Source organism: Sus scrofa, chromosome 1 (genome assembly GCF_000003025.6).
Source record: "Sus scrofa isolate TJ Tabasco breed Duroc chromosome 1, Sscrofa11.1, whole genome shotgun sequence".
NCBI classification, from domain to species: Eukaryota; Metazoa; Chordata; class Mammalia; order Artiodactyla; family Suidae; genus Sus; species Sus scrofa.
The window spans coordinates 58,279,343-58,291,635 of NC_010443.5; the positions used below are offsets into that span (position 1 = coordinate 58,279,343).

Below are 12,293 nucleotides of genomic sequence, written 5' to 3' on the forward strand. Positions count from 1 at the left end.
TTTAGCAATCTCGCCTACAGACTAAAGACTTAATTCTAACAAGATGTCACTTTGACTCACGTTTATTATTACCTGGAAGAATGAAAAACGCCGTTTACTCTGGAGCTGTGAGCTGCGGGAGCACCAGGGTGGGGCAATGTCACATTTTAGGCAAGATGCCGCTGCCTTACCAAAATAGCCTCTCTACCCAAGGAGCCTTTCCCCGCACAGCTTCTTTCATGTCAGCCAGAGCCTTCGCAGCTCGACATGCCTTTCCTACATGTTACATTTTAATGATCTGAGAAAACCGTTATCAGAGTTAACATCTCTAATTTTACTCTAAACAGACAAAAGCAAAATATCTCATTAGGCAGCATCTCCGCCAAGGTTCCCACTAGGCAGGAAGGGATTTTTTTTTTTAATCTAAAGTAATTACCCTTTTTAGTTAAGTACATTCAACAGATGAAATTTACACAGAGAGTGAGAGACTACAGCACTAGACAGCGAAGGTGAAAACCCAGGAACGCCGCGTCTCGCTACCCGCTGAGTGTGCAGCTCAGTTGGGGGTGGGGCGCCCTGGTCCCTCTTGTTTCCCAGGGGCCATGGGTGGCGGCGACGGCGGTGACCGGACAGGCATACTGTGAGGCGCTCCTTCTCCGGCCACAGACAAAACCATCCTACAGCGGCTGCGCCAGAACTTCCCGCAAGTTATCAAACTCGCCTACACGTGAGAGTGGGCTGGGGATACCCAGCGCACCCACGACCCCCGAAATCAGGGGTGCGCGGCCCCTTTCACACACAGACACCCGGCCCTGCGCGCTTCCTCCCACGGTCAAGTTCCTGCAAATCCTCGCCCAGACCGAGGTCGCCGAGATGCTCACTCGAGTCCCCTCTCGCGGGCAGCTGGGGTAGTCCAGGAGCGCCGCCCGCATCCCATGACCCACCGGGTATGAGAAGGAGAACTGCGAACCCCCGGAGGACACGCCGGCGGGGTGGGGGTACGTGGAGAAGTGTCCCCTGGATAAACTCCTCTCCTAGGTGGAGCTTCTGGGGTCTGAAGACTGAAGTGTGGGCAGGGAGAAGAGGGTGTGCGTTGCACTTTGATTTCGTGCAGAATCTTGGAAGGAGAGAGGTGCAAGATCTCCCTCTCTGAAGGCATGAGCCCCTCGGCCTGAGTTCCCTGGGACGCATTCCAATAACCCGTGGTCGTTGGCTAGTAGGGATTCCACCCAGCGAGCAACCCAAGGTCTGTGCCAAGAGCCCCCAGTCTGCCTCTTCCCGGGACCTTAAACTTGGGCTTTGATACCCGGCTAGTCGTGGTGGTCCTAGCTACCCGGCAACGTCTGACAGCTGAGCGCAAAGCGTAGCGGAGCAGCCCGGGGCGCGGACGCCGCGGACAGGGAGGAGGCCGCCCGGCCTGGCACGGCGATCGCGGGCTGGGGGCCGGGGCGCCCGGGCCTCGCGGGGCCGGGAGCAGGGCCGTGGGTCTGACAGCTGCTCCGGCTCGCGCGGACGCGCGCCTCCCTTCAACCCGCCCTCCCCACGCCTGACTTATTACCCTCTGCTCCTCCTCCCCCTGCTGTTCCAAAATACCCGTCGACGCGAGCAAAATACAATGCCTCCTCTCCCGCCGTAAACAGCCAGGCGAGAGAGCGCACAGTCGCCTCTGCGCGTCCACCGGCTCGGCTCCCACCCCCTTCCCGTTCCTAGAAAATGCCATAAAAGCGGGCAGGGCGCTCGGCGGGCGGCTGCGCTCCGGGCGGCCGCGGTTCCCTTCCCGCGCCGCTTCCCCATGTCTCCCCGCCTGCCCCGCGCGCCCGCTCCCCCCGCCAACTTGCCCCACCGCCCCGCCCGCCCGCCGCCGCCGGGGCCCGGGACCCGCGGCCGGGGACTCACCTCAACAGAGAACTTTGCGTCCTTTTCCGCCTCCTCTTCCCCGCGTCCTCCTAGCCCGCAGCCCCCTCCCGGCGGTCCGCGGATCGGGGGTCACCGAAAGCTCGCGGAGAGGACGCGCATCACATGGCAGCTCGTTCCCAGCCCCCCGAGTATGCCGAGAAGGGGGAGGGGAAGGGTCGAGGGAGGCCGGGGAGAAAGCGAGAGCCCGGCGGCAGCGGGAGTGGGCAGGCGGGGTGGGCGAGGGCGGCGGCGGGCGCTCGCGTTAGCGCTGCTGCGACCGCAGCCCGGGCGTGCACGGCCGCTGCTGCTGCTGCTGCTTAGGCGGCGGCTGCTCGGCGCTGTTTGCTCCGCGCGGCGCGGCTCGCGCTCTCCCCGGAACGCCCACACTCTCAATCGCTACATTGTTGACATTCGGCGCTGACGTCACCCGCTCCCCATTCACAATAACTTTACGGGAGCCGGGCAGCGCACCTCCCCGGCCGCTGGGGCGCCGTACGCCCGGCGACTAGCGTAAGCCACTCCGCGAATGGCGCTCCCAGGGCTGGGGCGGGGGACAGGGGGCGGGAGCGCGCTCGGCCTGCTCGCGGGAGGGGGCGCGCCTCACGCCGCCGGCGCAGCTCTCCCCGCTTTGTGCGGCAGAACCACCGAGAGAGCCCCCTGCTCCGGGCCCGGCTGGCCGCCTGTCTCGGTCGGGCCTTGCCCGGGACTCACCCGAACCTTGAAAGGCCAGGGCTGGGGGCCGCTGGGGTGGGGGCAGTGGGGAGAGCTGGTGTGGCACGTGGGGAGGTGGGCAGAGCCCAGGGCACTACGCCCAGGAAGCGGAGCCAGACCTTGAGACCTGGGATTCCGGGGTTGTCTAGCGTTTCCCAGGAGGGGCAGAAAAAGATGCTCCACGGGCTCCACCAAGCTGACCGGTACCCCTCTTGGGAGGGGGTGGGGCGAGCAAGAGTAGCTTCTGACCCAACGTTGATGTTGACGTTGGAATCCTTTCCAGAAGGGCTTCAGCCTGCCCCACCGAGGGAGCCTCTAAGTCCCCACGCTGGGATTTTAAAAGGGGTTGCAAGCAGTTGCGAAGCTCACTGAAAAGCCTACGTCTGAGCTGCAGCCTCAGCCCCTACAGGGTTCCAACCACCCCCTGTCTCCCATTCCAGAGGCTGCCCGGCGCTGCCGCTGCACTTTAAGGCCATCGTGTGGCTGCCCTGTCAGAAGAAAGCTCGATGGTGGTTAGGGTTTTACAGAAAGTAATTAGGACTTAGACTGAAGGAACATTTGCAATAAAAGAAGGTTGTGTTAGCGCAGTGCTGGTGCCTGCAACTTTACTCCTGCCAAGGCCAAGAAATTCTGCCACGTTTCCCTGAGCACCTATAACTTGGCCCCCTTGTGTACCGGCAGTATTCCATATTATTACATGTGGTGCTGATTTTTAATGAATATTATAAAACTTTGGCTCGCTCTACTGAGAGAAAGATCATAAATCCCCCTGTAAAATGGGCACTGGCATATGCTGAGGAAGCAGCGAAGCGTTGCCCTGGGAGTCTTGTGATATCAGCCAAAGTGTTGCTCTGAACCACCTTCGTTTGAGGGCAGAGTTTTAAAAGGCCCTATTTTGAACGTCTGCTTGGAAGGCTAAGCCATAGCTGAAAGGAAGCAGAAGGGGCCAAAGTAATTTTTCTAACAGAGTTGCAGTGCCTCGTCGTGTGTTCTTCTGTTAGCCTCTCCAGTTTTCAGATGAAGAGAAGTCTCAGAACTGGGAGCCATCCTCCATCTCTTGACTTTGGGTCTGATGCCCCTTTTGACAAAACACCTTGCTTCCAATGTCCCTGACTGGCCTCAGGGCAAGGGCAGAGAGTACTGATGATCCCTGGTCTGCCCTGGAGGAGCCATTTCTTATCATCTTACAGTGATGTTTCTGCATTCCTCGTTCTTGTAAGCATGTGAGTGTCAATGAGATAACTTTACACATTTTGGTAGTACCAAGAAATGTTTTTCTCACAAGAGCCAGGCCTGAGAAGATCCTTGTGAGGTGGAATTCATTCATTTCTTTTTAAGCAGGCCACAGCCTCCAGCTGTGAAAGGAGTCGGGTGCTTCAATCAGTGTGGGGTGTGGAGCGGAGTGGGGTGGATGGGTTACTGCTGTAGGCTGATCTTGCAACCTTGCTTCTGGTCCCAGATGGATACAGCAACGGCTATTAACTGTCATTTCAATTAGTCTGCCACAGACTGGAGCTTCCTAGTTTGAAATTGTCAAGTATGAGATGGGTCAGCAATTAGAGATGAAAAAAAAAAAAAAAAAAAAAAGGAATGCAACTCTGACAGGTTGTGTTCGTTAGTCATTTAAAGAAGTTGAACGAGAACTAGTTGACCTCTAGGGTCACGTTGAGTACTGCAATCAGCTGCCTCTGTTGCTGTCAACGAGACAAAATCTCTGCCTTTGAGGAGCTGGAAGTCTGATGGGGAGTTTGTTATTTCATTTTCAAAGTTAGAAGCAGGTAAATTTGGAGTTCCCGTCGTGGCACAGTGGTTAACGAATCCGACTAGGAACCATGAGGTTGCGGGTTCGGTCCCTGCCCTTGCTCAGTGGGTTAACGATTCGGCGTTGCCGTGAGCTGTGGTGTAGGTCGCAGACGCGGCTCGGATCCCGCGTTGCTGTGGCTCTGGCGTAGGCCAGTGGCTGCAGCTCCGATTCAACCCCTAGCCTGGGAACCTCCATATGCCGCAGGAGCGGCCCAAGAAATAGCAACAACAACAACAAAAAAGACAAAAAAAAAAAAAAAAAAAAAAAAAAAGAAGCAGGTAAATTTGAATTAAAGCCTATAAAGCATACTCAGAATTATATGAAATTAGGATGGTAAATCAAGAATTGGACTCTTTTTTACCAGAACTGCTGCAGAGGTCAAGCTGTGGATGGCTTGAACGTTTGCTGGCCCTTCGTTGGATCTGCAGTGCTGCTCTGGGCACTTCAGGCATTTACAATGTGAAACAGATGCAGGTCTTTCCCTCTGTATATTCATGGTGGTAACTTGAGTAGAGGTCAGTTTATTTCCTATGCCTGCAACATTCAACCTTTCCTGATATACTTTTTTTCCCTACATAATTAGATGTGTGTGCTGGTCCAGAATATGGGCTTCATCTGTGATACATTTCTAAAGCAGGATATGATTTCCAGGGACAATAATTTGTACCAAAGCATTGACGTTAGTAAATGTTACTCCTATAAATCTCCTCGATTTTATAAAATAAAATAGGAAAGATTAAGATACACAGGAAGCAAAAGGATGAACACAGACAGAAGAAAGAAGAGCAGTTCTTAAGTCTTTGATGTGTCTCTCTCTCCAGCACCCTCTTATAGGATCTGACAATATTGAGAGGATACGATTGTTTTTCTTAGGCAGAATTTGGCAGAGTTTGAAACATGGTACCTTGAATAAGACATGGTAGGGCAAGTTAACATCAACGAGAGAGATGGAGTGAGATGTTTAGAGGGAGAATACCAAAGCCAGAAGAAGCCAACATACTGAGGGAAGTTCTGTAAGGAAGAAAGTCTGAGTTCTACTCACTGGGCAAATTCCTCAGAATTATAACTAAGGTTTATTATTTCAAAACCAGATGTTTTGAAGTATATCTGAACCATAAAGCCTCAGCTCAGTACTGTACAGGTGACACCTGGGAGAACTGATGAAATCCGAAGAGCTTTGAGTGGGATTCTGTTCAACAATAGTTGAGCCACCTATATGTGCAGGGCCTGTTCTACAAGCTGGTATGCAGTACGCTCATTCTAGTGATGAGACTGGGATGGAGGAGGGAGGAGAGACAGACAATGAACCATGAATATATATATTACATATACATAAGGTATATATATATATATATATATATATATATAATATCTGGAAGTGAAGAGTGCAATGAAAGCAAATAAAATAGGTAAAGTAGCTCAGGAGTGCTAGGGGTGGGGCTATTCTTAGGGTGACTAGGTCAGGGAAGGTGTCCCTGATGAGAAGACATTTGACCAGAGATATGAATGAAGTGAGGAAGTGAGCTCTGCAGCAATTTGGGGAAAAGCTTTTCTGAGATAGAGCCACGCAGGTGCAAAGGTCCTGAGGTAGGGTGGATGTGGCATGTTCCAGAGATAGCAAAGAGGCCACTGGGCCTGATGCAGAAGAGCAGGAAGAAGTGTAGCAGGAGATGATGCCAGAGGGCTAGCCAGTAGGTTCTTAGTTGAGGTGAAATTTACAGGGGTTTCTGCAGAGAGAGGATACGACCTGGTCTTGACTTCTAAAAGATCATTCTGTTTGCTGAGTGAAGTGAAGGACAAGTGTGGGAGCACAAAGGCCAGTTAGGAGGCCATCGAGCTAGGCTAAGAGTGAGGGTAATTTGGACTGTGATGATAGCTGAAAATGGAATCTAGATAGACAGCCAAAGTAAACCAGATGGGATTTATTGATGATTCAACTGTGGGATGTGAGAGAAAGAGGAGTCAAAGGAAATTCTAGACTTTGGCCCGAATCGCTGATTAATGAAGATTCCACTTCGTGAAATGAGGAAGGCTGCATGAGGAGCAGGTATGAGGGGAAAGTTCAAGTGTTTGCATTAGGAAAAAGTAAACGTCAGACGTCTGTCACCATCTAAGTGGAAAGAAACATTAAGTAGTCAGTTAAACATGAGAATTGAGACTTCAGGAGAGAGGTCTAGACGAGAGATGGAAATCTGTGTGTCATCGGCATAGAGAATCTGATAAACATGGGTGGAGAAAAGAGAAGCGGTCTAAGGATGAGACCTGGGGCATGCCAACATTTGGAGGTCAGAAGATGAAGAAAATGAAGATCTGACCAAGGTGGCTGAGAAACAGCATCAACGAGCAAGAAGGGGAGAGGAGAGTGTTGAATCTTAAAGCCAAGTGAAGAGAATGTTTTGAGATGCAGGAGGTGATCAGTTGTGACAGTGCCGCTGATAGGTCTTATTGCTAACATATCGTTGACTCTCAATGACCTGAAGAGCACAGGAGTCTTTGCCAAAGGGATATGGCAGGGCCTCGCCCTGGCTGGAGAGGATTTGAGAGAGAGTGGGAGGAGAGGAAGTAGAGGCAACGGGTGTGGACCACTCACTAGAGGAACTTTGCTGTGAAAGACAAAATGGAGAAATACATAGAGGGCAATGGGAGACACCAGAGCTCCTTGATGAGAATAAGCCAGCGAGGGGGGAAACCATTGAAGCCAAGGGGAGGGGGTAACTTCTGGAGTGAAGTTATTGAGCCAGGTGTGGCGGGTTCATCCCCAGCAAGAGGAGAGAAGGCAGCTCAGGTGGAGTTGCTTGGGGAGCTTGGAATGGGGTGCAGGGAGATGCCAGGAGTCCTTGTCTGAGTGATTCTGTTTTCTTAGTGGACTCAGAAGAGAGGTCATCAACTGGTGGAAAAGGAAGGAAGGGTGTAGGAGTTGGAGGAGAGAGAAGGAGTACAAGTGACGGGCGATGGAGCAGAACTGCTGGGCAGTACAAAATCCGAGAGCCCCTACTAGTGTCTTTATGGACATTCTACTGCCAAGAAGAGTTATTTCTCATTGTATGAAATCTCATACAAGTTTGGAAGAATTGGTGTATTCCAAACTAGAGGGTTTTGTAATTTTTCCAGAGTAACCAGGATCATGCAGAAATTTTACTTCCAGCTATTGTTAAATTTGGCTGGCAGCCTTTTTGCTTTTAAACTACCCATCCTTCTTATTTATTCCATCTTTATCTCCCTCCAAATTACCTCAGATCCTAAGAAGGATTTTGGAAGCAGTCCTTACGAGGAGAGAATGTTCTTACGTTACTATCTATGGTGACATAGCCCAAGATCTTCTACTATTATCTAAAATTTAAGTGAATAAACGAATTCTTCAATATGCACAGTTGAATATTGTGCTGATGAGACATGAAAATTAGAAAAGACTAGCTCCTATCCTTAAGGAACTTAAATTTAGGTGGGGAGTGAAAACTAACATAAATGGAACAGTAGACAAATGTAAGGATTTATATCTAATTACTTATATTAATTATTTAGCATATTACTCATAATTAATATTTAATGTTATTAACAGAAATTTCATGTATTGAAATTTATACTGTTGGAAGAATTAATATGTAGAAAGATTTTTTTTGTATGATAGCTAAAAGAAAATGAAAAAATCTAAATACCTTATAGCAGAGGATTGGCTGAATATACAAAATGTCATATAAATTCATAAAATTGAATATCATAGATTCATCAAAATGATGTTAAAGAAGTATGTGTATTGGTATTTTAATGTTCTAGTAGTACATTTTAAAAAAATTACAAAACAGTATGATCCCAGAAGGGGAAAAATTACCTAAGTGTGCATAGAAAAAGTCTGGAAGGATATACAGACAGTGTCAAAGTGGTTCCCTCAAGATGAAGAGCTTATGAGTGGTTTTTCCTTTTGCTCAACTGGTTTTTAATTTTTTTCTCTAATATAAATGTGTTACTTCTTTAATAAAGAAATCCAATAAAAGTTATAAAATTCAAGATGTGTGTAATTAAATTCTAATAAGAACTTAAGTGTTGTAGGTGTTAAGAGGAAAAAAAATATTTATGAGAGCTGAAACAGGCAGGAAGGTTTTCACTGGGAAGGTGGAATTTGGGTTGAATGTCAAGGCTGAGTAGGAGGAAAAGTACTGGACATTCAACACAAAGGGACCCCCAGGGGCTGGATTTTAGGCTGACAAAAGCATCCATGTGTTGCAATGCTGGGAAGCAGTAAGACATCATGATGTCAAGAAAGGCAGATCCGAAAGGAGTGGGAGATGCTGTCTACTGTGATGGCCAGCAAGGAACCCTGTAGTGCTGTTTGGAGGAAGCATCATCGCTGTGGTGACTCCCTTTTTCAAGATACAGGTGCTTCCTTCCTTTCCCCTCTCATTGGTCAGGACCTCGTACCTATTAGAAGGCAATCATTACCTGCCTGCCGTCACTTCTTTCAGAATTCCTTGATCCCTTGAATCTGAAGGACAAGGAGATTTTGTCAAACATAGAAGTTGGAAGGTCATTCCAGGCAGGAAAATATGGAATAGTGAAAGCTCAGGAATTGAATGTTAGAATGAACAGCCAACAGCAGAATATGGGACTAGAAAGGTAAATATGAGCCAGAAGCATGAAGATACAATTTTCTCCAGAGGGCATAAAGCCTCTTCAACTTTTCCAGGGAAATGCTCATAATGGCAGAGGAAAAAGGATACTAACCAACTAAAGGGCCTGAAGCATGGCCCCAGATGGCCCTCTCCAAGCACAGAGTGTCTTTGAAATCTCTCATTATGTTAAAAATTCAACTGAACTTCTGTGGTCCTCTACAATGAATATGAGTCAGTTTTACTCTAAATTCTTTTTTAAATACTTTGTGACCATCAAGACTGAAAATTCCTCTCCCACACTCAAAATCTTTGATTAAAGTTCATGCATGGCAGGGAAATGCTCTGAGTTTATCTTGTGCCTTCAAAGTTCCCCAGAGATACCCAAAATCCTGGCTGGACGGCTTTCAATGACCAGTTTCTAGTTGTCAAAGAGGCATAATCAGATTTGGTTTCAGAACACAGCACTGGCAGCATGAAGGGGCCTGAAGAGCTGGAGGCAACAGCAGAGATCCAGGGACACGATGGTGGGAACCCAAACCAAGGCAGTGAGTGGCACTGAGACTAAGGGGAGGAGTGGATTGAAAGATGCTCAAGATGGAGGGGTCATTTGCATGAGGGACGTAAGGGGGTGTGGGGGAGGAGGAACTTCAGAAGGAAGAACTGATCCTGGGCTGCAGGAGGAGGGAAAATCACTCTAGAAAGCAGTGGTGAAAAGGAAGGAGGGCCAAGGCTGGAACTCTGAGAACAGCTGTGTTTGGAATGGTGGTGGGCAGGACAGGAATGGAGCAATCCAGAGAGAAGATGGTCCAGAGACTGGGACATCAAGGAAAGTGAGGAGGAGGGCTTTTCAAGGAGGGGTCTAGAGACAATATTCCATGACAAGGAAAGGGCTGGAGGTACAGCAAGGAGATTTTAGGCCCTCGGCAAGGGGAAGGGGAGAATGAATGGGAGAGGTGGGTCCCTAAGGGATGGGGAGAGGCAGGGAGGTGGGAACCTGCAGGAAGGAAGAGGCTGGAGATGAAAGGATAGAGCAGACAGGGCAGAAGCATTGGATCCACATGGAGGAGGAAACAGGGTGAGAATCCAGAACTCTGGGTGAGTAAGAGCAGGCTTAAGTGGACAGGGGAAAGGCAGACATTTTGTACTTATTTTGAGCATGAAACATAATTTGAGGGACAGAAGGACGATCATCAGCTCCCTACTCTGAAAAGTGGAACTTGAAAACTAACTGGATTATCATCCAACTAGGGATGATAGGAGGGTTTTGAAGCTTCAGGATGAGAGTTAGGGATAAAAGGTAAAAAGATTGGGATTGAGAGCTGTTTTTTCTCACCTGGGCAACAGGGGAGAAGGTGATGAGTTCAAAGCTCAGATAAGCAAAAGAATAGTAATAGTAATAATATTGCTTTCCTTTGCCCTTAAAAAAACCCAAACTAGCTCTTAACAATATTCTTCTCCTCCCTCAGAGTTTATTGTGATGCCTAGCTTTTTCTTAAATAGACAAATAAATACATAGAATGTAAATGTCTATCTCTTCATTCTGCCAGCCTCAAAAAGATGTTTTTGGTCAACAAACCCGCTGATGATTTTTCAGCAATCATCACATCTCTGTTTAAGAAACTTGAAAAAGTTTGTCTGGAGACAGAAGTAGTCTGACAATTTTCACATGACTATGAAAAGAAAGCCTTGATAAATTTATGCCAAAAAAAAAAAAAAAAAAGTACCTGAATTCCCCCCCCAATCCAGTCTCTGATCTTTTGAGCGGCACAGAGCTGAGTTCACTAATCCTATAGCAGTTTTCCCCAAACAATATATAAGACTATACTTGCAGTTTCTAATCTGTTAAAAAAAAAACCCACAAAACTGTTTACATTGTGTAATTATAGGAGGGCAGCCAACCCGAACGCTGGTAACAGCCGAGCACTGGTCAGTACGGCTGTCCTGCGCCCACGTGGTGCGTCAGGCACGGCGCCTGCGTGGATGACCGAGCTCTGGGCCTCGCGGATCTCTCCATTTTCCAGAGGTGCTTCCTACTGAAGACACCCACGGCACTGCACACAGAGGTGCTCACCTCACTGCACTTCAGAGGGTAGGTGTGTGTGTGTGTGGAAACCTGGTGACTCGTGCCCAGACTTGAATGGGGCGTTGGGTGATTTTGCCGATGGATGAAAACACCAAGGCCCTGTGTTTGCTCCAGTTTCACTTCAGCACCCTCTGGATTTACAGCTTGGCCCAGGTCTGTCGTCATCGCGGCCCAGATCCTGTGGGTAGGTTTCCTCCATCCTTCGTTTTCTGAAGCTGGGAGGGCGGGCGGTGTGAAGGCTGGGCCGGGATGTGCCTTAGCATTGCACTGGGCCGTGAGCCAGAGAAGGGATCCGGATTCCCAGATCTGATGACCAGTTCCTGGGAACCACTGCAGATGTGAATCAGAATGCTTGTTTATTAATGTATCATCACCACAAGTGGGTTATTTCCGGGATAGCCTACTCCACTCTGGAGGGAGCCAAATCAAACACTAAAAAATTCTTTTCTCTTAAACTTTCCCTTTCCAAATTCAGTGATAGACACCATGTTTCTCTTCGTTGCTGATGTCACCTCTGTTACCTACTGCCTCACCTGTGGGTTCATTTCAGTCATAGAGAATATCTTTGAAAAACAACTCATCTGGAAATAATTTGAAACTTTTGGAAAACGTGCAAGATTCATACACAGAACTCCCATATCACCTTCACCCAGATATCCCAGTTGTTAATATTTCAATGCATGTTTGTGTGTCCACGCTCTTTCTCCCCCCACCCTTTCTATCTATATATCCACATACACGCCCATTCTTCTTCATCTTTTTCTGAATATTTAAAAACAAGTTTTAACATGATTGCCCATCACCCCTTAAATACAGGAGAGCCTGTTTTTTCAAAAGGCAATGACACTGTCCTACATAAGCACAGTGCCACCTCCAAATCAGGAAGTTAGCGTTGTGAAAACACTGCCATCCAATCCAGAGGCCCTATTCAAATTTTACCAACTGTCCCAACAACTTCTCTTTTTCTTTTCTGGTCCAAGATTCAATTTAGAATCAAGGACTACATCTAGTGCTGTATCTCTTTAGTCTCTTCCATCTGGACCAGCTCCCTTGTTGATGTCTCCTCGGTCCCTGCCCACCACTGCCTCCAGGGGAAGGGGAAGGAAGGGGAAAGGAGTTAGGACAGTCCCTCTTTTGACTGTTGTTTGATTCAGTGTTGGTACCAAATTTATTGAGCTGTTTATTAAGGTTTGTGCAATTTTTGTCTGTAAGT

General features: G+C 48.4%; 1 protein-coding gene and 1 long non-coding RNA gene across 7 annotated transcripts in view; one reads left to right on the forward strand and one right to left on the reverse strand.

Annotated features, from left to right (window-relative positions):
* Positions 1-2,398, reverse strand: part of BACH2 (BTB domain and CNC homolog 2) — a 400,538-nt gene extending 398,140 nt beyond the window's left edge. For 4 of the 5 annotated variants that reach the window (XR_002343529.1, XM_021090081.1, XM_021090087.1 and 1 more), the window contains exon 1: positions 1,876-2,010. The gene's annotated coding sequence lies outside the window, so the exon portion shown is untranslated. Of the gene's footprint in view, positions 1-1,875 lie in introns of all 5 variants that reach the window. The other variant, XM_021090103.1, reaches the window with a different exon arrangement.
* LOC110260365 overlaps positions 9,663-12,293 on the forward strand; it is a 73,919-nt gene continuing 71,288 nt past the window's right edge. For both annotated transcript variants that reach the window (XR_002343551.1, XR_002343550.1), the window contains exons 1-2: positions 9,663-10,092; positions 10,884-11,264. This is a non-coding gene — a long non-coding RNA (uncharacterized LOC110260365). The remainder of the gene's footprint in view (positions 10,093-10,883; positions 11,265-12,293) is intronic.